Genomic DNA, 22,081 nt, shown 5'->3' with positions numbered 1-22,081 from the left:
GTAGCAGCTGACTAAAGTGCACTGAGGTCGGCCATGTGCCTTAAAGGAGCAGGACTCTATTATTTCGGTTTAGGATGGAGCCTGAAGTTTCAGGCAGCATATCAGTTGCTCTGTAGGTCTTCCAAAAAAAAAAAAAGTATCTCCTCGATAGAAATGAAAACATTAACATCAGTACATTATCAATGCCTATATAAGACAACTTTAAGATATATGAGGATAAAAAGTAGAATTCTCCTGAGACACAAGAAGAAGCTTAATGTAAAAAAATGAGAATGTAGGCTCTGACTAAGTATAATGCACATGTGTATAATTCCATACCATATTGAGGCCAGCATGAAATTATATATATTCTGTGAATGTGTATATGTACATATATTTACATGTGATATATATATATATATATATATATATATATATATATACATGGATATAATATATGTATTATATATGCATATAAATTTACATGTCACACACACACATTTGAGAAAAAAGAAAGCAGAGAAAAATATAGGCTATGGCACGAGAATGCCCATGTTCAAACACTGCTTCTACTTTGGATATTTATCATTAGTCAATTGGAGTTCACTACACCATTGTAAACCTTGGTTTCTTCATCTCTGAAAGATGATAGTAGTTGTACCTACCTTATAGAGTTATCTTAAAGACTAAGTGAAGGAAGGTCATGGAGTCCTTAGCCAAGTATCTGGCCTAAAGTCACAACGAAAGGATACTACCTGTAACTGTTCTTAATAACCATCAGTATCTCACCATGGCCTGAGCAGCTGAGTTTGTGACCCTGACTGTAGGCAAAAAAAGTTTAAGACAGACACAAGGAATACATGCAAGATGGGATTGATTGGACCTTAGATTCTCTGATGGAGATGCACCTGCAGTCTGGCAGCTCAGTAGAGGGACTCTGTAGGAAAGCAATCTCAACTACTGACATCTAGGAAACTGCTATGGCAGATACTTTGGGTGCACACTGACAAGTGCACACTGTCAATATCAGTCCTTGGAGTGTGGGCAGTCTTTGTCATTTTCTTGAGCCTGGCCTAGGGAATATTTGCCATGCCTATGGATCTAAGGCCCTAATCTATAAAAAGTTGTGCTCATGACAACACTGCATACTCACTCAAGACTTTATCTTCTCTTCAATTACTTATTTAATAATTTAAAGAGTTTTGTATTTAAGTGTACATGTGTGTACATGTGTGTGCTTGTGTGCGCGCGTGTGCGTGTGCGTGTGTGTGTGTGTGTCTGTGCTGGGCACACATGAGAATCCTGTGTCTAAGGATGCCAACAGAGGATGTCTGATCCCCATGGAACTGGAGTTACAGGCAGTTGTGAGTGAACCGAGAGGGATGCAGAGAACCAAACTCACCAAAAATAAGCATGGACTCTAAACCACCATCAGTCCTTATGTCTAATTATTTTAACATAAAAATAATCACTGTCCAACCAGAACTTCTAACTGAATAAAAAGCAGAGATGGCTGGCTAACTCCCACTGGCTCAATACCTTGTAGAAAAGGAAATTTTGATAAACAAATGATTCTTGTTATATTAGAATTACATCTGAAAATGTATTCTCGTAAGCAAGGATAGCAGAACAATCTAACCCAAGAGAGTAGGAAGCAAGCAAAAGGAACTGAAAGAAAGTAAAAAGAAGGAAAACCTAAAGATAAAAACAGAAATTAATAAGAAAAAAGGAATGAAAACACTGTATAACAGAGTGAAAAAACAAATAATAAATAAATTAAATACATGTTCCTGGAGAAGACTAACTGTGCTGGTTAGTTTTATGTCAACTTGAAACAGGCTAGACTTGTTAGGAAAGGTGAAACTTCAGTTGAAGAAATGCTCCCACAAGACTGGCTTAAAACAAGCCCACAGTGTATTTTCTTGATTGATGATTGATGTGGGAGGGCTAACCTCACCATGGGTTGTAGGGCCCCTGGGCTCATGGTCCTGGGTATGTCAGAATGCAAGCTGAGCAAGCCATAGAAAGCATTTCAGAAAGCAGCCCTCCTACATGACCTTTGTATCAGCTTTAACTTCCAGGTTCCTGCCTTGAATTCCTGCCCCAACTTCCCCTGGTAGCAGACTGTATGGTATAAATCAAAATAAACTCCTTTTTCTCCCAGTTGCTTATGTCCATAGTTTTATCACAACAATAGAAACCCTAACTGAGACACTAAACAAGTTGATAACCTCTGAAAAGACTAGAGAATGAGAAGGAGAAAAAAGAAAAAGAAGAGGAGGAAGGAGAGAACAAGAAACCATTAGTTACAAGAACTAACGCTAAATATCATAAAAGTATTAAGCATAAATAAGGAAAGGTGATTATAACTTCAATGTCTCAAAAAATAGAAACAGAAATCGTTTTTGCCAAGAAGCTATGGTTAATATTTTATGGTGAGTATTAACCACACCCAAACACAAGACTATAGGAAGCTATTATAATCATCAGTAAACACTGGACACTCCCCTATTTGCAATCAGAAACAAAGCAAGAGTCCCTTCTCAACTCTTCCTGTTCATTGTTATTCTGAGGCTCTATCCTCAGAATAAGGAATGAAGAATACAGAAATGTTTTTCATTTTCTTTGATGATTTTATTAAATTTATAGAAAGATTACAAAACAGAAAAGCATAGGTACCTGTGGTGGTTTGCATGAAAATCATCCCCATAGGCTCATACACTTTAATATTTGTAGACTCTTTTTGATGGCCTAAGAGGTGAGACATTTCTGGAGGAGATGTGTCACTGAACTGGGCTTTGCGGTCTAAGAAGCCCACACCAGCCCCAGTCCTTTCCTTTGTCTTCAGTGTGCTGAACAGCATAAAAACTCTTAGGTACTACTCAGCCATGCCTGCCTGCCTATCACTGTGCCTACCACCATGACAGCAATGGGTTTACCCTCTGAAACTGTATGCAACCTAGCATTTCTTTTATAAGTTGCCTCAGCCATGGTGTGTGTCTTTACAGCAATATAACAGTAACTAAGACAGTACAGTACTATTTAAAAATAAATTATCATTCCTATCTCCTTGTACTAAGGTCAAATCTAAGTGGATCAAGGAACTCCACATAAAACCAGAGACACTGAAACTTATAGAGGAGAAAGAGGGGTGGAAGCCTTGAAGATATGGGCACAGGGGGAAAATTCCTGAAGAGAACAGCAATAGCTTGTGCTGTAAGATCGAGAATCGACAAATGGGACCTCATAAAATTGCAAAGCTTCTGCAAGGCAAAAGACACTGTCAATAAGACAAAAAGGCCACCAACAGAATGGGAATGGATCTTTACCTATCCTAAATCAGATAGGGGACTAATATCCAATATATATATAAAGAACTCAAGAAGGTAGACTCCAGAAAATCAAATAACCCCATTAAAAAATGGAGCTCAGACCTAAACAAAGAATTCTCACCTGAGGAAGACCGAATGGCTGAGAAGCACCTGAAAAAATGTTCAGCATCCTTAATCATCAGGGAAATGCAAATGAAAACAACCCTGAGATTCCACCTCACACCAGTCAGAATGGCTAAGATCAAAAATTCAGGTGACAGGAGATGCTGGCAAGGATGTGGAGAAAGAGGAACACTCCTCCATTGTTGGTGGGATTGCAAGCTTGTACAACTACTTTGGAAATCGTCTGGCGGTTCCTCAGAAAATTGGACATAATACTACCGGAGAGTCCCGCAATACCTCTCCTGGGCATATATCCAGAAGATGTTCCAACTGTAAGAAGGACACTTGCTCCACTATGTTCATAGCAGCCTTATTTATAATAGCCAGAAGCTGGAAAGAACCCAGAAGCCCCTCAACAGAGGAATGGATACAGAAAATGTGGTACATTTACACAATGGAGTACTACTCAGGTATTAAAAAGAATGAATTTATGAAATTCCTAGCCAAATGGATGGACCTGGAGGGCATCATCCTGAGTGAGGTAACACAATCACACTGATAAGTGGATATTAGCCCAGAAACTTAGAATACTCAAGATATAAGATACAATTTGCGAAACACATGAAACTCAAGAACAAAGAACAAAGTGTAGATACTTTGCCCCTTCTTAGAATTGGGAACAAAACACCCATGGAAGGAGTTACAGAGACAAAGTTTGGAGCTTAGATAAAAGGATGGACCATCTAGAGACTGCCATATCCAGGGATCCATCCCATAATCAGCCTCCAAACGCTGACACCATTGCATACACTAGCAAGATTTTACTGCAAGACCTTGATATAGCTGTCTCTTGTGAGACTATGCAGGGGCCTAGCAAACACAGAAGTGGATGCTCACAGTCAGCTATTGGATGGATCACAGGGCCCCCAATGGAGGAGCTAGAGAAAGTACCGAAGGAGCTGGGGGGATCTGCAACCCTATAGGTGGAACAACAATATGAACAAACCAGTACCCCCAGGAGCTCGTGTTTCTAGCTGCATATGTATCAGAATTTGGCCTAGTCAGCCATCAGTGGAAAGAAAGGCCCATTGGTTGTACAAACTTTATATGCCTCAGTACAGGGGAATGCCAGGGCCAAGAAGTGGGAGTAGGGGGGTGGGGGAGTGGGTGGGGGAGGGTCTGGGGGACTTTTGGGATAGCATTGGAAATGTAAATGAAATGAATACCTAATAAAAATAAATAAACTATCTTGGCTAGGTGTGATGGCACACAGCTTTATTCCCAGCACTCAGAGGCAAAGGCAAAGTGATTTCTCTGAGTTGAAGGCCAGCTTGGTCTACAGGTTCCAGGACAGTCAGGGCTACATAGGGAGACCCTGGCCCATTTTTTAAATCCAATAAATAAAATAATCTATTGAAACACAAATGCACCCTAGTCATCCAGTTAATTTTTTCAAGATAGTATTTAAAATATCATTAAAAACATGTAGAACTTGGAGAATCCTAACACAAGATGTTCATAATGAAACAGAAATAGAAGGCCTACATAGTTATTGCAAAGTAATAACCAAGGTTCAATATGTCAAATGAATTGGGTCCGTTATTATGGGAAACTATTTATATATAACTATGTTACATGACAACCAAACTTCTACTCTGTGTGTGTGTGTTTGTGGGTGTGCACACACATGTGCACATGCAAGCATATGTGGGTGTGTGTCTGTTTAGAACTTGTAGAATGAAAGTCATGGAAGTTTGTTGATCCAAGAGTGGCCTCCTCAAGAAGCATGGTGTGAGTGAACATGCCAACAAAGAATGGCTGGGCAATGTAAGTAGACTTTACAGAATGTCCTAGTTAGGGTTTTACTGCTGTGAACAGACACCATGACCAAGGCAAGTCTTATAAAAACAACATTTAATTGGGGCTGGCTTACAGGTTCAGAGGTTCAGTCCATTATCATCAAGGTGGGAGCATGGCAGTATCCAGGCAGGCATGGCACAGGAGGAGCTGAGAGTTCTGTCTTCATCCAAAGGCTGCTAGTGGAAGACTGACTTCCAGGCAACTAGGGTGAGGATCTTATACCCACACCCACAGTGACACACCCATTCCAACCAGGTCACACCTATTCCAACAAGGCCACACCTTCAGATGATGCCACTCCCTGGTCCAAGGATATATAAACCATCACATTCCACTCCCTGGTCCCCATTGACTTGTTCAAAAACATGAGTCTATGGGGGCCATCCTTAAACATAGCATAATGCAAAATGCATTTAATCCAACTTTTCAAAGTCCTCATAGTCTATAGCAGTCGCAACAATGTTAAAAGTCCAAAGTTCAAGGACTCTTCTGAGATTCATTCAACTTAATTAACTGTAATCCCCAAAGCAAGGCAGGAAACCAGCTGGGCAAACTCCAAACTCTGCATCGCGATGGCTGATGTCAAAGCGGTCTTCAAATCTCCACTCCTTTTTCATCTTTGTTGACTGCAACAAACTGCTTTCTCCTGGACTGGTTCCACTCCCTGTTAGCAGCTTTCCTCAGCATGTGTCCCATGGCTCTGGCATCTTTAACATCTTTGAGTCTCCAAGGCAATTTCAATGTTACAGCTTCTTGTTTCAGTGTCTGGGATTCCACTTGATATTTTGGACTCCTCCTCAGGGCTGGCATCACTTTTCCAGCTCTGCCCTCTGTAGCACTCTAAGCTCAGATTGATCCACGCCACTACGGCTGCAGTTCTTGGTGATCACTCCATGGTACTGACATCTCCAATACACTGGGGTATTCCACTCCAATTAGGCTTCACCAATAGCCTCTCATAGGCTCTCTTCAGGGTGCCAAGCCTCAAATCCTTTGCATGACCCCTTCAGTCCTGGGCCATCAACTACAGCTGAGGCTTCACCTTCTCCAGTGGCTTTCCCTGGCCTCTCACAGTGCTAAGCCCCAGCTTCTCTCCATGATCCCTTCATTCCTTCACAAGCAGTACCACCTGAGTGACTCTTACACATTACCAAGTCCAGCTGCAGCATGAGGTGCAACCTTGGTTATCTCTGGAACACAGCTTCTTTGTGCTCCCAGCAAACAATTTCCAGAAGATTTCACCTCAGTGATGCTGGTCTCTTCTTAATCACTGCTAATTCCTTAGCTCCAGCTAACCAGCATCAATTTTCCCAGTAGTTCCTTCCATCCTTAACTCTAGAGCCAGAGCCACATGGCTGAAGCTGCTGCTTACAGGAACTAGAACATGATCCCCTTGTACTATTACATTATCACTAGCTTTATGTTTTCTAAATCCTTCACTGCCTAAGCTTGGCTATCCTGGTTCTTGCTCTGTAGATTGACCTTGAATGCAGAGATCAGCATGCCTGTCTCCTGAGATTAAAGGTGTGTACCACCATGCCTGGATTTAATTTAGCTGGGTAGGATCTTGCCCCAAGGTCCCACTCCCTTAATCTGTTATCTCCTAGAACACAGGAATTTGTTCCATTTCACTTCCTGGTACTCCTTTAATACTCAAACCATATATTTTATATTTTTCCTTTCTAAGCTTGCTATGCTTGTTCAAACTTCTCTTCATAAGACTTAACCAGAGAACAAAGTCTCTGCTGGGCTTTTTTGAAACTTCCTTTGTCAATGCAATTAATGCAATTAATCTAAATCTCTTCACCTTAGCCTCAGGCAGACTTTTCAGACAATGGCAAAAAGTAGCCACATTCTTCACCAAAATACCACAAATATAGTCTTTATGCCACATTCTGAAATTCTTCTCCTTTGAAATCTCTTGGGCCAGGTCAACACAGTTCAAATTACTCCCAGCAACAAAGTCTTCCATATTCCTACTAGGATGACCCATTAAGCCCCATTTAAAGCATTCCACTGAGTTCCAAGTCCAAAGTCCAAAAATCCACATTCTTTCAAATAAAAGCATGGTCAGGCCTATCACAGCAATACCCCACTTCTGGTACCAACTTGTCCTAGTTAGGGTTTTACTGCTGTGAACAGACACCATGACCAAGGCAAGTCTTATAAAAACAACATTTAATTGGGGCTGGCTTACAGGTTCAGAGGTTCAGTCCATTATCATCAAGGTAGGAGCATGGCAGTATCCAGGCAGGCATGGCACAGGAGGAGCTGAGAGTTCTGTCTTCATCCAAAGGCTGCTAGTGGAAGACTGACTTCCAGGCAACTAGGGTGAGGATCTTATACCCACACCCACAGTGACACACCCATTCCAACCAGGTCACACCTATTCCAACAAGGCCACACCTTCAGATGATGCCACTCCCTGGTCCAAGGATATACAAACCATCACACAGACTATGCTATAAAGGCTGTGGTACTGGGAGAATGGATGAATGGGTCAATGCAAGCCTAGGCCAGGCAGAAACAAGGGCATGGGTAAATGAGAACTTGGTCTACAAGAAAAATGCTAGATAAAACAGTGAAGAAAAGTCAGTCTATCAAGACTTAAAAGTATGGTGTGGGATCCAGCACAGCTGGTGAATGTATGACATCCTGTAATTCTATGCTTGGGGAGACTAAGGCAGGAGGGTCACATTTTCTGTCAGCCTGGGATGTCAGAAAGATGCTGTCCACTGTCCCCTCCAAAACAAAACAAAACAGAACAAAGCAAAATGAAACACATTCAAGTCAGTAGTTTGTGACATTGGGGTGGATATGGAGTTACTAAACACTGCCAAGGATTCACAACCAAAACAGAAACTACTAAGAGGTTTGATAGTAAAGCTAAAAAACATCTTGCCATCAGAAAATACTATAGAGAATGGAAAGAGGCTGCAGGGTGGCGAAGAGTGTTTGAAACACTAAAGACCATTATAGGGGCTGTATACAGAGTTTAAATATGTACTGCAATCCGAGAAATAGTAAGGAATAAGATATAACTAAAAATGAATGGAAGATATGTGGCCTGGGACTTTGTCACTGGAGAAATGAAACTTGTAAAGTCCTTGCCTAGCATGCACAAATGTCCAGGTTCTATCCTCATCACCTCCTCCATTGGGTGTGGAGGCATGCACTTGAGATCCTAGCACTGCAGAGGTGAGGACAACAGGATCAAAGTTCAATAGCATGGGGGCCTCAAGACGGCTGAGCTGGTAAAGGCTCTTATCACACCTACCTGGCAACTGTTCAATCCCTGGGACATAAGTAAAAGAGGGAAGAGAGAATACCTTGGGAACATTGTGGTTGACCTCCATATTCATGCTGTGGCATGGACACACAACTAACATCTGCAATAATAATAATAATAATAATAATAATAATAATAATAATAATGTTTAAATGTCCAAGGTCATCCTCAGCTACATAGCAAGATGAGATCACCCTGGACTATAAGACACCATGTCTTAAATCAATAAATAAATGAATCCAAATGTCCATCAGACAGATGAGATAGTACACTTTTTGTTTGTTTTGATGTTTGTTTGTCTGTTGAGATGGTTTCTTTGTGTATTACTGGCTATCCTGGAACTCATTCCGTAGACCAAGCTGGCCTCAAACTCACAGTGATCCACTTATCTCTGCTTCCAAGAGTTGGAATTAAAAGTGTGCCCAACTGAGAAAGTATACTTAGTAATTAGAAATATAAAAATTAACTGTCTTGTGAGTCTATTACTCAGTGCCAAGGTAACTGCAATATTTGGACAAAAATTTCAGGCTTTGTAACAACTCAAAAATTCACCTACACTGAGGGTGGGAAGACAAATTGGTTCAACTTTCTTTAGAACTCTGTTTCACAGTCAGGTGGAGTGCCTCTGACCAGAAAGTTCAAAATCTGAAATGCTCTAAATCATGAAACTTTTTGAACTAACCCACATGATGCTGGAAGTGGAAGAAAATTTCACACTTGTCTTCATGTGAAAGGTCACAGGAAAAAGTATGTGCCAGGTACGGATGCTCACCTCTGCCAACCTTAGCACTCAAGAGGCAGAAGCAGGCAGATCTATTGTTCTGGGCAGTGGGTCCTGAGACAAGCTGGTTAGGTAAACCATATGCATCTCTAAACTGAGAGACCTTGTCTCAGTGAATAAGGCTGAGGGCAATCAAGAAAGACTCCTGACGTCAACCTTGAGCCTACACACATACATAAACATGCACACATATAAATGTGCATTTGTACACATACACACACTCCCATACACACACTCATACAAACCCACATGCTCACTTACTCATTTAAAGTTCAAATAAAAACTCTATTGGGAGAAAGAACAGAGAGAGGAAAAAAACAAGAGGAGACAGGAAAAGAGGGAGGTGGCAAAATACAGGTACCCTAAAATATTAAAAGTGGGGTGCATTATTTGTATATAAACCCAAATTAATTCCATGCTTAGGTTTAGGTCCAAGATATCTTCTTATGTCTAAGCATTTGGTCCTGAGCATTATGGATACTGGATTTTCAACCTGTGTAGAGAGACCCTTAGCTTATGAATTCCTCTACACTCAGATACTATATTCTTAATTACATACCCAGCAGAAATGCATATATGTGTTCATATTACATGAACATTCCAAACATCACTACTGAAAATTACCCATATGGCCATTAAACTGAGGTAAATTCACAAAAGAGAATTTTGTAGACAGAGCTGACCATGGCAAGCACCTTCAGCGATACACATAACCCTGAGAGCAGTTCACTGCTGATTGAGCACATTCGTCTATGTTCTAATAGGCAGGTTTCTCTCGTGGTGTTGGGGGTTGACACTGGTTACTCTAGGGAGTGTAGGAAGCACAGAAGCCTTTTGTTTCTTGATATAGGTTCTAGCTAAAGGGCTGCATGGAGTGTGGAAACTTTCCCACACAATAGAAATGGTGAGTGTTTATATACAATAAAAAGATCTTGTTCAAAATGCATAAAGCATAGGAATAAACTGTAAGGAACTTTTAAACTGTCTCTGGAATCAAATTTCATTGGCAAAAAAAGGTTACTATATATACAGTATCCAAGGATGAGCAAACGCCTGGCAATTCAGTAAGCAGGAACATAGCCTCGAGTCTGCACAGCATGCACTCCATCAGCAGAGCGACGCCAATTCTAGGGCTCTGTGAAAAGTTCACACTTAGAGACTATTGGAAGCTGAGCGGCTACTTGAGAACAGCTAAGGAGTAAGATTCTCTCATCAATGTTTGCATCTTCAGGTTGTCTAATTTCCACCTCTAAATATTTAAATAACGACAATATACAAATGTGACATTGTCCTAAAAGAGGAAATAAGCCTCATTTCAAGCAAAACTTGCAATATATGCAGAGATCTCATGACAGACCTAGAACTCTTGACAAAAACAGTGTGGAATAAATAGATCCACAAAAATCATTAGCGTTAAAGTCATAAAAGTAATCAGACACCATCTCATACTCCTCTTGACAGATGGTCTATTAACTCTACTTCCTCAGTAACAGAGTATAAAGAGGCATGAATACTAGTTTTATTCTTGCTTTAACTGGTAGGGTTGAGTTCATCTGAAAAAGAAATCAACATTGTTGTAGTCTTATTTAATTTGATATTAAATATTCTGATACTTACTAAATATCTGATATATTATAATATATATTATATTATATTACATAGTACATAGTACATATTACTATTATGAATATATTCATATTAAGTGAATCATATCATTTTTATATAAGTAGAATATTTGCCATTGTCATTTCTCCATGTTGTAATTGTACTATTGGTATATTGTATTCAGATAAATTCCAGTGAACTGATGTTCTATATAATCCCTAAGATAAATGATAGAAATTAACCTTGCAACTCTGTACTCACATCAAATCTCCAAACCAAGTCCAGAGTCTGACAGTAGCAAGTATTGGTGGTGATGTGCTGGAAAGACAATCTCTGCACACTCCCATGGAAGGTTAAATCAAAGTGACTACTCTGCCATTGGAGAGCAATACTAAGTCTATGTATAAGCTATGATCCATCACTTCCATTCTTAGCGAAAATTTCCCAGGAACAGTACAAGAAAGCACATGGCAGCATCATTTCCGGAATGTGAAAACTATTCGCATTTCCATTGACTGAAAGATCACTAATTCTGAGATAGCACATAACAAAGTACCACATACCAATGAAACCATGTGACTCTCTGTTCCTATCATGGTCGACTACAGGATGCCGAACGATGGAGGGCAGAAACCAAAGAATGCACACACATGGTTCATTTACATGAAGTTCAAAGTTGGACATAATTGCACTCCAGTATTTAGACATAATTAGATGGCAAAAAGAAAACCCAAAATATGGCAAATGGCCTGTGATGGTCAAAGCAGGGAATCAGGGATAACCAGGGGGAAGCTTTGTAGGGTGTTGGCAATGAGTTTCTACATCTGCTTCATACCCACACAGGTGACCCTTCACTTACTAAACCTGTATTCAGATTTACTACTTTTATACACACGTGCTATATTTCACAGGTCTTTGAACTGTTAAGAAAGGGGAAGGGATCCAAAATGTTGGATACTTTTTCTCAAGCTGCTCAGGCCATATGTCTCCAGATCACAGTTTCCTTTTCTCTGCTGTAAGGCATCCCTAGAGACCTGGGACTCTAGTGCCTCGGTCCAGCATGTATTACTCTCTGTCAGTAATTCACAGGCCAGAGAAGTGAGTGCTAACACACGAGGCTGCGCTGGCACACTTTCTCTAGGTGTAAACCCTGAATTTATTTCTCCTCATGGGAGAGGCTGTAACTGACCTTTTTACTGTGCTTTAAAAATAAAGCCAGACTGTTCCCAAGCATAGTTTTGATCTGGTGAAAAGGAAGGTGCTATCAATTTGATATTCTGAGTATCATCTGTTTGTTAATCATGTAAAAATGTGTTATGCCCCATGTATCCACTTTGGGCTCTTTTTATTTCTGTATTCAGCATTGTTACAAAAACCCAGTCAGATGTGCTCAGAAGCAGCACACTGTGAAGGAACCAAACTGGATCTGAGCCACTCAACAAAGGCAGTAAAACAATTTTACCAGCTCTATTGATTGCCAGAAATGGAACAACAGTTACCAAGTTTATTTAAGTGGGTTTCTAAAGGCCGGGGAATGTGGCCAGGAATGTGGAGCATGAGCTGTGTAGAACGTGATGTCAACTGATCGATGAACTTTGTTGAGCTTGTTCATCAGATTTGAATTATCTCCAAGTGGAAGCTCAGGAGGGCGCTGCAGTGTGATGTAAGCAATGTGATATAAGCAGTATGATTTAAGCACTATGATGTAAGAAGTATGCTGCTTTTGTTAAGTGTTGAGTCAGTGTGTCCACTCTTCCCAAAGGAAGAGCCCGTGATTGTATTCTTCCACAGACTGTAAATTATCAGGTGAACATTACCCAGATGCATCAGTCAATTATCCATGCTTCCTACCAAAAATGGCATTTTGTAGGGAGACATAAAAATGGTTTTGTTTTTAGGTTACATTTGGGGACTCTTTGATTAGCTATGTATTTTGTAATTCTATGATACTTTATTTTTAAATTTTATATTAAAATAAAAATGAAAATGGAATTCATTGTTATAGTATGTGGGGATTATATCCCCTTACCATCTTTACATAGTTGACTTCATTTTACACTTTATGTTTGAAATTAAATTCTCTCTGTGTCTCTGTCCCTATCTCTCTCTGTCTATCTCTCTATCTCTGTCTCTGATTCCCTCTCCCTCTCCCTCCCCCTCCCCCCCTTTTCCCTCCTCCTCTCCCTCTCCTTCTCCCTCTTTCTGGTTTTCCTGTTGTTTTCCTTGAACATATTCTTCCTTTTTGAAGCACTTTTCTCAACATATAATAACTTCTTTATTAGTTCATCTATTATCTTAACTGCACCATTAGTTGGAGATTCTATCAGGAAGGGTGCAATGACTGTTTCACTTATCACTGGCTACCTATGTGTAGCACAGCGCCAAGCGTATAGAATTCACTCAAAAATGCGGTGAAAGAAAAACTGAAATAATGACTTAATTAAAATTATCAGATTGAAATTATCAGCTGGAAACTATGATGTTGTGATTCCAGATATGAACACATCCTGGCCTTATTGTGCAAGGCGCTTGTGACTAACATTAATGAGAATGCAATACTTGGAGCTGGGCATTACAGACACCATCTGGCTGTCAGAAAAACTCACTAAGTTATAGGAGGTTTCACCTCAGGTCAGAAATGCCTTCTCCTGCCTCCATCATCACACCTGCTAACATTCACTTCCATATCCTTCCTCTAAAGCCTGTATAATGAAGATAAATAGGCACTTTGCAGACAAGTAATCTCGTGGTAACAGATCCCTGTTATTTGCACCAGCAAAGCCATCCCCATGGTGTTGGGACTTGCCTGTGCCCACCAGGCTGGATTTTGCTGAGAGGTGATCTTGCAGGGTTCATTAGGGTTGGAGAACAGCTGTCCCTGTCTGATGAGGATCTAGGGTCCGGTTCCAGGGTCTCATGAACTCACTCCCTTTGCCTGCTTCAGCCTTCTGTTGGGACCAGATCTTATTATGGAAACTTGTGTGCTATCAAGAGGGCCAGGGGCTGTTTTACCTGTTTCTGTTCAGTGCCATTTTAAAGTTCGGGCTGAGGAAAAGCAATAATAATGATGTTTATTGCAAATGTTACTTTAAAACACATAACTGTTTCATACTTCTGTACAACTCATTATCTGAAAATTCCCAGTTACTAAGAATAATAAATACCGGTTAAACTCTGCTCAGTGCTACGTATGGGGGATTTTACTTTGCTCTTTTTGACTTGAAACTTTAAAAGTTTGAGTTAAACTTTAAAAACCTTGAAAACCAGGAAGCGTATTCCTATGGCTTGTGTTTAGACCTGGGAGTGTTGCTCAGTGGAAGAGTGCTATTCAATCCAATGTGAGGCCCTGAATTCAAGCCCCAACCCTGGGGTAGTAGGGAGGCACAGATGGCTACTTGAAGCCACCTCAGCCCACTAGGCATTTTTGTTCTCCCAAGTAGCAACAGCCAGGGCTCACTGATCTGCAAGGATATGCTGTAGCTAAACAGAAACAATAAAGCAACCTGTCCATTTGATGAAATAGAGACAAGCGTAGGTCTCAGAGGCTAGGCCTCCCATTACTATCGATAATTCAGGCTATGTCCGTGAATGAGATGCTGTGTGCGTGAGAGAGGCTACAGTGAGAAGAGAGGACTCCTAAGTTACCTTAGAAAGAAAAACTCTAATGTATAGTGCTGGCAAAGGGACTGAAGGAGAACAGCTGGGAACATGGAGAGAAAACTAGAGGAACGGAGAATGTAGCATAAGGGAGGCCAAGGGGAAAGTATTTCAAGATAGAAAGAATGATCAATGGTCAAAGGGTGAAGGGCTAATACTCTGTCTGTCAACTAAGACAAGACCTGGAAAGCGTCTGCTGGATTTAGAAGCGTGGCGGTCACAGGTAACTCAACAAGAGCTGTTTTGTTAAAGTCGTTGAACAAAGGTTGGAATGAAAGGGGTCTCTAAGGGAGCTGGTGGGATGTGAGGAAACATAGAGAGTGAAGAGAGAGAATGAAAAGAGACTTTCAATAAATTCCACTGTGAAGAAAAAAGGGAGAGCTGATATTGGAAAGGGAGGCAATCTTGTGTTTCTTTCCTGGATAGGGGACATCAGGGATATTTAAACACTGGCAGGAGTGATCCTGGGAGGAGAAATAAATAAATAGGAAAGCACAGAACAATTTGGCTAAGTCACCAGTGCAGGCATGATCCATTCTGCTATCTAGTTTTAAGCACAGACTCAGATCCCCGGCAACGCCCTTTTTGGGCAGCACAGACGTGGATTGTTTTGCTGCCAAACAGCACCTTCAGGTGAGGACCCCTGAATGATCACTCTCTACTTGGGCCCTTCCAAGCCTCAGAATTTTCTTGTTCCCCAATCTCAGCTCACCTCAATCCTCTACCAATTACTTCCTCTCTGTTTCAAGGGCTCATTCATGTGCACAGTCAATGGCTAGCTGTAGATTTCAAGCTCAGAATCCCAGGGAAGGAAGTAAAAGAGAGCAAATGCAAAATGTCAGCTAGGTTAAGCGGTCAGAAGTATTTTTCCCAGCACTGTAGGAAGAATCCTGAGGACCATTCTCTTATTCCATCTTTCAGAATCCCCAACTTAATGGACCACCTGGAGGATAAGCTAAGTGTTGCACACACTCCTAAGGTCCCGTGCCAGGCACAGCCCTCCTGGGTATGCTCCCTGGATTTCCCTCTCAGACCTCCCTCGGGCTGGCTTTCCATTAATTCAGTGTGACCCTCACTTCACACAAAAATCTAGTTCCATCTGTTTCATGTTTCTTACGGGACCCTTTAATGTCCTAACTCACTTCTTTGGAGGAAATATTGGGAGCTGAAAGTAACAGATAAAGATTTGTGTGCAGGAAGCAAGCTGTCAACACAGATATATGGTATAAGTTTTACCAAAAGTTCAATATCACCTTAATGTGTAGTGGGGAGGGAAGCTATAAATATAATGTTCCCTGTAATGGGGATCATAAAACAATAAGAATATTTTCATGTTTTTAACCCAGTCTGAGGCAGTTTTACACTTCATGACTTCTGACTGTAGGCCATTACTACTGTGCTTTCGTTAGATGGAAAGGAACATTGATTCTTCTTTCGTTCTTTCGCTAGTCTGTTAAGAAGCCTACAGGCATCTGGCTTGTCTTAGTGACAGGATCCAGGCTTGTCATAGTGGTGCATGCCAGTCATCTCAATGCTTGGGAAATGGAAGCAGAAGGCTAAGGAGTTCAAGGGCAGCCTCAGTATGTGGGAAATTCAAGTCCAACCTGGGCTACATAAAATCCTGTCTCAAAAACATAAATAAGTCCATTTTTAAATTTTTAAAAGATTAATGTTCAGATTCCTACACGATTTTCACTGGTGTCATCTTTTCCTGTATCCTGCTCAATGCCGCGTTAAGATCTTGTGTTTTGGAGGCAGATCTAGGATCAGATGTCTGTCTCCTTGCTGACTTTCTGCAAGACCTTGGCTACAGCTTTTGAGGCTCCTTGTTTTGTTTCTGAAATGTACAATAAATTTAACTTTGCTGGTTCATCATAAGGATTTCATAGAATTATGTTGGCAGAGTTAATTCCAATGACTACAACGATTAATGCAAAATGAACGGAGACCAATGCATCTATGCAGGCCTATCTCCTTCAGGAGACAATCTAACTGGAGTTAGAGCCACATGCTCCTGATAGACCTGTGACTTAAATACACTCATTCACACTCACATTCTGACTCATCCTAAGGAGTCTAAATGCTCCTTGCATGATGATGCCAGCAGAATTAGCTCCCGGGAAGCAGCACCACAGTACACTAGATGACATGACTAACCTTCTCTGGCCATCTTATTCTGCTCATTTTTACTCCCAAATCTTGGCATGTTTTCTAATTTCCAACCAAAATTCCTACTTTTTCCAGATACTATTGTCCAAGTCTCTGACGTTTCTTTTATACTTCATCTAAATACATATATTTAAATGTAGAGATATAGAGATATGAAAGATTATAGATAGATATAGATAAATATAGGTTAGGCATAGATAGATATAAATATATCCTCCCAACTTCCCACTGGGAGATGTTTCTCAGTCATGTATGATTCATTGTGTGTTTGTATGTGTGTGAGACAGTGATAGTTTCAGTTTTCCCACCATAATTAACTAGAAAGCTGTAGAAGATATATTTTCTAATTTGTAAGAGCCACTTTCTAAGATAAAATAATCAAAATGTACCTGAATCTATAGTAGCAAAATTACCTTTTTCATACTAGAGAGAACACTGGTTAGAAAGTTCTTTCTTTCTCTTTGGCTGACCTAAGAGGCAATTTCTTTCCATTTCTAAGCTCTTGGAATGGTTGAGGGAAGGTTAACTGCTGCAGTAGTTCTCAATAAATTTCAGGGAAAACTTATAAGCTTCCTTTACTATTTGGAGGCCATTCAAACACAAATAAATTTGGTTATTTAAAAGGTGATTATCCTCTATTATCCTCTATGATTACCACCGAGGTGCCTCATCTCCCTTGTCCTTTGTGTGCTTGACCACAAGTTGCCCATTTCTCTTTTAGAAAAGAAACTTGACACTTGAAGGGAAAGGAACCAATCATGTTTAAACCGGTTTACTTGGCAAATGTCTTAGTTGCTTTTCTATTCATTTGATTAGACACCAAAACCAAGGGAACTTATAAAAGAAAGACTTTATTGTGGCTTACAGTTTCAGTGGATTAGAGTCCATGATCCGAGGCTGGGAGCATGGCAGCAAGCAGGCCAACATGGCTGTGAAGGAGTAGCTAAGTGCTCACATCTCAACACACAACCACAAGGCAGAAAGAGACTCAGAATAGCATGAATCTTTTGAAACCTCAAATTCTGGCTCCAGTGACACACATCCTCTAAGAAGGCCACATCTCCTAGTCCTTTCCAAACATTCCCAGTGAACATGGACCAAGTATTCAAATATATGAGGCCATGGAGGCCTTCTCATTCGAACTACCACAGCAAATTCCCCCAATTATGGGAAGAAATGGAAATATTAAATAGTAGTTTTAGAATTATCTAAAATCTATGGGGTCATGTTATTCACATCTTGATTCTATTGGGTGTGTGTGTTTGTCTGTCTGTCTGTCTGTGTATTAGGGTATATTGTGGCACATGGGTTTGGGGCAGTTTATTATACTCTGTAGACTCTTTTACCAGGCCAAAGTAGAAAATTGGGACTAATTTTATTTTAAAATGTTATTTTACAAAGTAGACTGTCTCCCTTTTCATCTTCCTATGCCTTAGTCATGGAATAACTAGGAACACAAGCAGATGTCATTTAAAAAAATTACCCCAATGAGAGCAATAGGAGTCTTGGGAAGGAAAACCCACACTCGATACAAAAATATATGGCCTAACAAATTCACAACTGAGTGACTTTTCTTGCAGCTGTGGTTCGAATCAAGGTTTTTTCAGGTGTTCAGTGTGACTTTACTGTGAGGAAATGCATACTGAGCATCTGGAGGAACATGCTTTTACTTGAGTCATTTTGATTTAGGTGACAGTAAGTATCATCTTGGTCTATAGAAAACATCGGTTTTTCTGCTACCTGCCAGAACCTGTTTTCATTCCACCAGGGCATTTCTTTTCTTAAACCCAAAGGGGTTGAGTCACCATTTTGAAAGTTCCTTTCCCAGTTAAATCTGTGACATGAGCATGGATCATGATAATGGAACAAACTGATGGATTTCCTTAGTTAACCTATCTGGGAATAGTGGTGTTTACAATTACTGAGGGAAAAGTGTTAATTTGCACCAAAAAACTTATAGCTAAGTAAGTGAAGCAACTTGGAGACCTTCCAGTAATATAAATTGTTTCTGTTTCTGATGACATGGCTGATGGTAGGGAATGTCCATGCGTGCACAGCTGAGACGTCATTAAGAACAGAATGAGCTGGGCCTTTGTGCTTGCTGCTCAGTCATTACATTTTCTTTACTGTATTGCATCAGAAAGGTAGAAGACACTTATCTATAAATATAAAGAATAGATTTAAACTCAAGACAACATGCTCAGCCAACCAGGTCACTTCTGAAACCAGAAGGAGTAGCCAGAAGGTCTAAGTAAGTTATCTTGCTATGAAGGGCTCCTGGTGAGAAGTAGGTCTCCAATAGTGGTCACTGAATGAATAAAATGCCAAAGAAGCAAAACTTTATTGGAAGCTGTTTGTGTAACATTTGTTAGATTTTAAATATTTCTTTAAAAACCAAAGGAAGCATCTTGAATGTAGTTGGAAACTCTAAATATTACTTTTCCATTTCAAAGATCTAACTCTGTTCCTCCTTCTGCTAGTATTGTTCTGTATATCTAAATTCTGTGTGTATTGTCTGTAATAGTAAGGCTGCATCACATTTTCTCTCTATACCACCAGGTGATGGTAAAGGCCACAGTGGCAAATAGCAACGCTTCATAAATTAGTTTTAAAATGCAGCATTTTATATATATATATATATATATATATATATATATATATATATATTCCCATAACATATCTTCCTCTCCCTGACACTATTAATAATATTCCTCTACACTTGCTGATAGCAACCTAGCATAACTGTCCTATGAGAGGCTTCACCCAGCAGCTGTTGGAAACAAGTGCAGAGACCCACAGCCAAACATTAGGCAGAGCTCAGGGAATCTTGTGCAAGAGTTGGGGGAAGGATTGAAGGAGTTAGAGGTGTCAGGACACCACCAGAAAGCCTACAGAATCAACTAACCTGGGCTCATAAAGGGCTCACAGAGACTGAACCACCAACCAGAGTATGCATAGGCATGGACCTAGACACCCCTACACATATGTAACAGATATGCAGCTTGGTCTTCGAGTAGGACCCCTAACAACTGGAGTAGGAGGTGTCTCTGATTCTGTTGTTTGCCTTTGGATACCTTTCCCCTAATGGGGCTGCCTTGTCTAGACTCAATAGAAGGAGATACACCTTGATATGCCAAGGTGGGTTGATATCTATGGGAAGCAGCCCCTTCAAGAAAGCTGGGGAGAGGAGCAGACTGAGAGGAGAGGAGGGAAGGGAAACTGCAATCAGGATGTAAAGTAAATTAATTTTTAAAAATTAATTTTTAAAAGTTATCTTCCTCTTCCCACTGTTTCTCTCCTCTATATACTGGCAAAGAGGCTTGGGATGCAGGCAGAATATTTCTTCTGGACCTTGCAAGTCACAAGGATTACTCAAGGAAGGTATAGTCAATTATTCCCAAGTTGATTAATACTACTTCCTTACTTTTTCTTTGAAGGAATTTCTTTCCTTAGAAGGATTTGATTCTAAGGAAATATAGCAAAAATTAAAGAACATCTCATCATATTTTCCTAGAGTTAGACTGGAAATTAGCAACCCTACTGAAGGCCCTCATATTACTAAAGCCTTAAGATACATAGAGAAAAGTTCCTTGATCATGAGAAACTGTCACAATTGCATATAGCAATGCCATGACTTAGAATGTTCCCTGGCCCCTTGTTCTGGGCTTTCCCCATTACTTTAGTCTAATTTATTTAGACTGTACAGATGCCTGGTTAAAATGGAGTGGTAATTTTCCCCTATCCTTCTTGTTGTCTCTTACCTGCCTTGACATTTGAGAAGTGACATTGAATGGGAGGCTCCAGAGTCTATAATGATGGCATTCAAAGTGACAGACACTTGGATTTATTTGCCTGGTTTTTGTTTTCTTTTCCTGTCCTTTAATTTAATCTTTTAGAAGAATCCATAGCATGCAGGCTCTATAACTATCATTATTGGGTACCATCAATGGTTTTGTTATTTTAAAATGCTCCATGTCATGATGTATTCAATATGTTTTTATGCATATGTGCATGTGTGTTCATCTGTGTATGTAGGCCTTTGTGTCTGTGCCAAGGTATATATGTAGAGATCAAAGAAAAACTTCTAGAGCTTGCTCTCTCCTTCCATCATGTGAGTTCTGGGAACCAATCTCAAGTTGATAGGTTTTCCAGAAAGCACCTTCACAGCTGGACCATCTCAAAGTTCTTGGGAATAATAAATTATTTTAGCCCATTTATGGAGACTTCCTGTTACCTGTAGCTAAAAATATCTTAATTAAAAACTGGGGCAGCAGAAACTATTCACCCTTAATGTCCCTTTATCATCTACTCTTGTCTCTATTAAAATGCTCTGAAGTGTGTAGTTTGTTGATAAAAGGCCACTCTGCAAATTTATCTGGATGAAAATGGGGAGCTTAGAGCAGAGATGTAATTATTTGTAAAGATTGTCCTTGTATGATCTACACTGACAAGTGGTTGGATAAGTAGAATTAACAAGATTAAAAAAAAAAAACACCAAGTCTTTATTGACTGTCTACTAGTATTCAGCATCTTTCTGGGATTCAAAAGAAAAAGGTCCATTATTTGTATTCTTTTTATGAGAAAGACTATTCACATTTGACTGTCGGTTTCTAAAGGAAACATGTGTGATTCTAAGCCCAATAGCTCTCATGTTTTTAGTACCTTGTGAGTAAAAATGTTCTTGATGAGTTCTGTTTCCTTTTCTCTGCTAGCCAACATGAAAGCAGCCAGTCTCTGCCAAAATCATCACTGAAACTTTTTCTCATGAGTAATAACAATAACATTTCTTCCCTTTATAGCACTTTGATTCCAAGAATCGCCAACCTACATAAACCCTTGCCTAACCATACACTCAACATCTCAATACTTGGTTGATGGGGAAACACAACCAGAGGCAAAAACACAGAACAAGGATGAATCCTGGAATCCTGACTCCTTTATCTCTCAACATTTGTCTGCATCTTCTCAGTCAAAGAAAGTAAAGTCATGTGGGCTGCAGCAGGACAAACCCTCAAGCTTTGCCACGGATGGGGAGTCATTAATCTTCTTTTCCTACAATTAGAAATCACCGTTTTCATTGGGAGTTGGTATTATTTTTTGGTTGTTATTCTGCAGGCCAAAGGATGGGCAAGCTAAACTAAGCAGAGCTATCTCACCATCTTGCATCTCAAAAAAGAAAAAGAAAAGAATAAAAGAACAGCAAAGAAAAATAAAAGAAAAAGACTTGAAAATAATGGAAAAGGAGGTTTATTCAGGTGTTTGTAGAATTCCCTATAGGGTTGTTTTGATTTGTATTTCCCTGATGAC

The sequence above is a fragment of the Mus caroli genome, unplaced genomic scaffold (assembly GCF_978045245.1).
Source record: "Mus caroli unplaced genomic scaffold, Mus_caroli_1 scaffold_4, whole genome shotgun sequence".
Classification (NCBI taxonomy): Eukaryota; Metazoa; Chordata; class Mammalia; order Rodentia; family Muridae; genus Mus; species Mus caroli.
The sequence above is the reverse complement of the archived record's forward strand: the minus strand, read 5'-3'. Positions refer to the sequence as shown.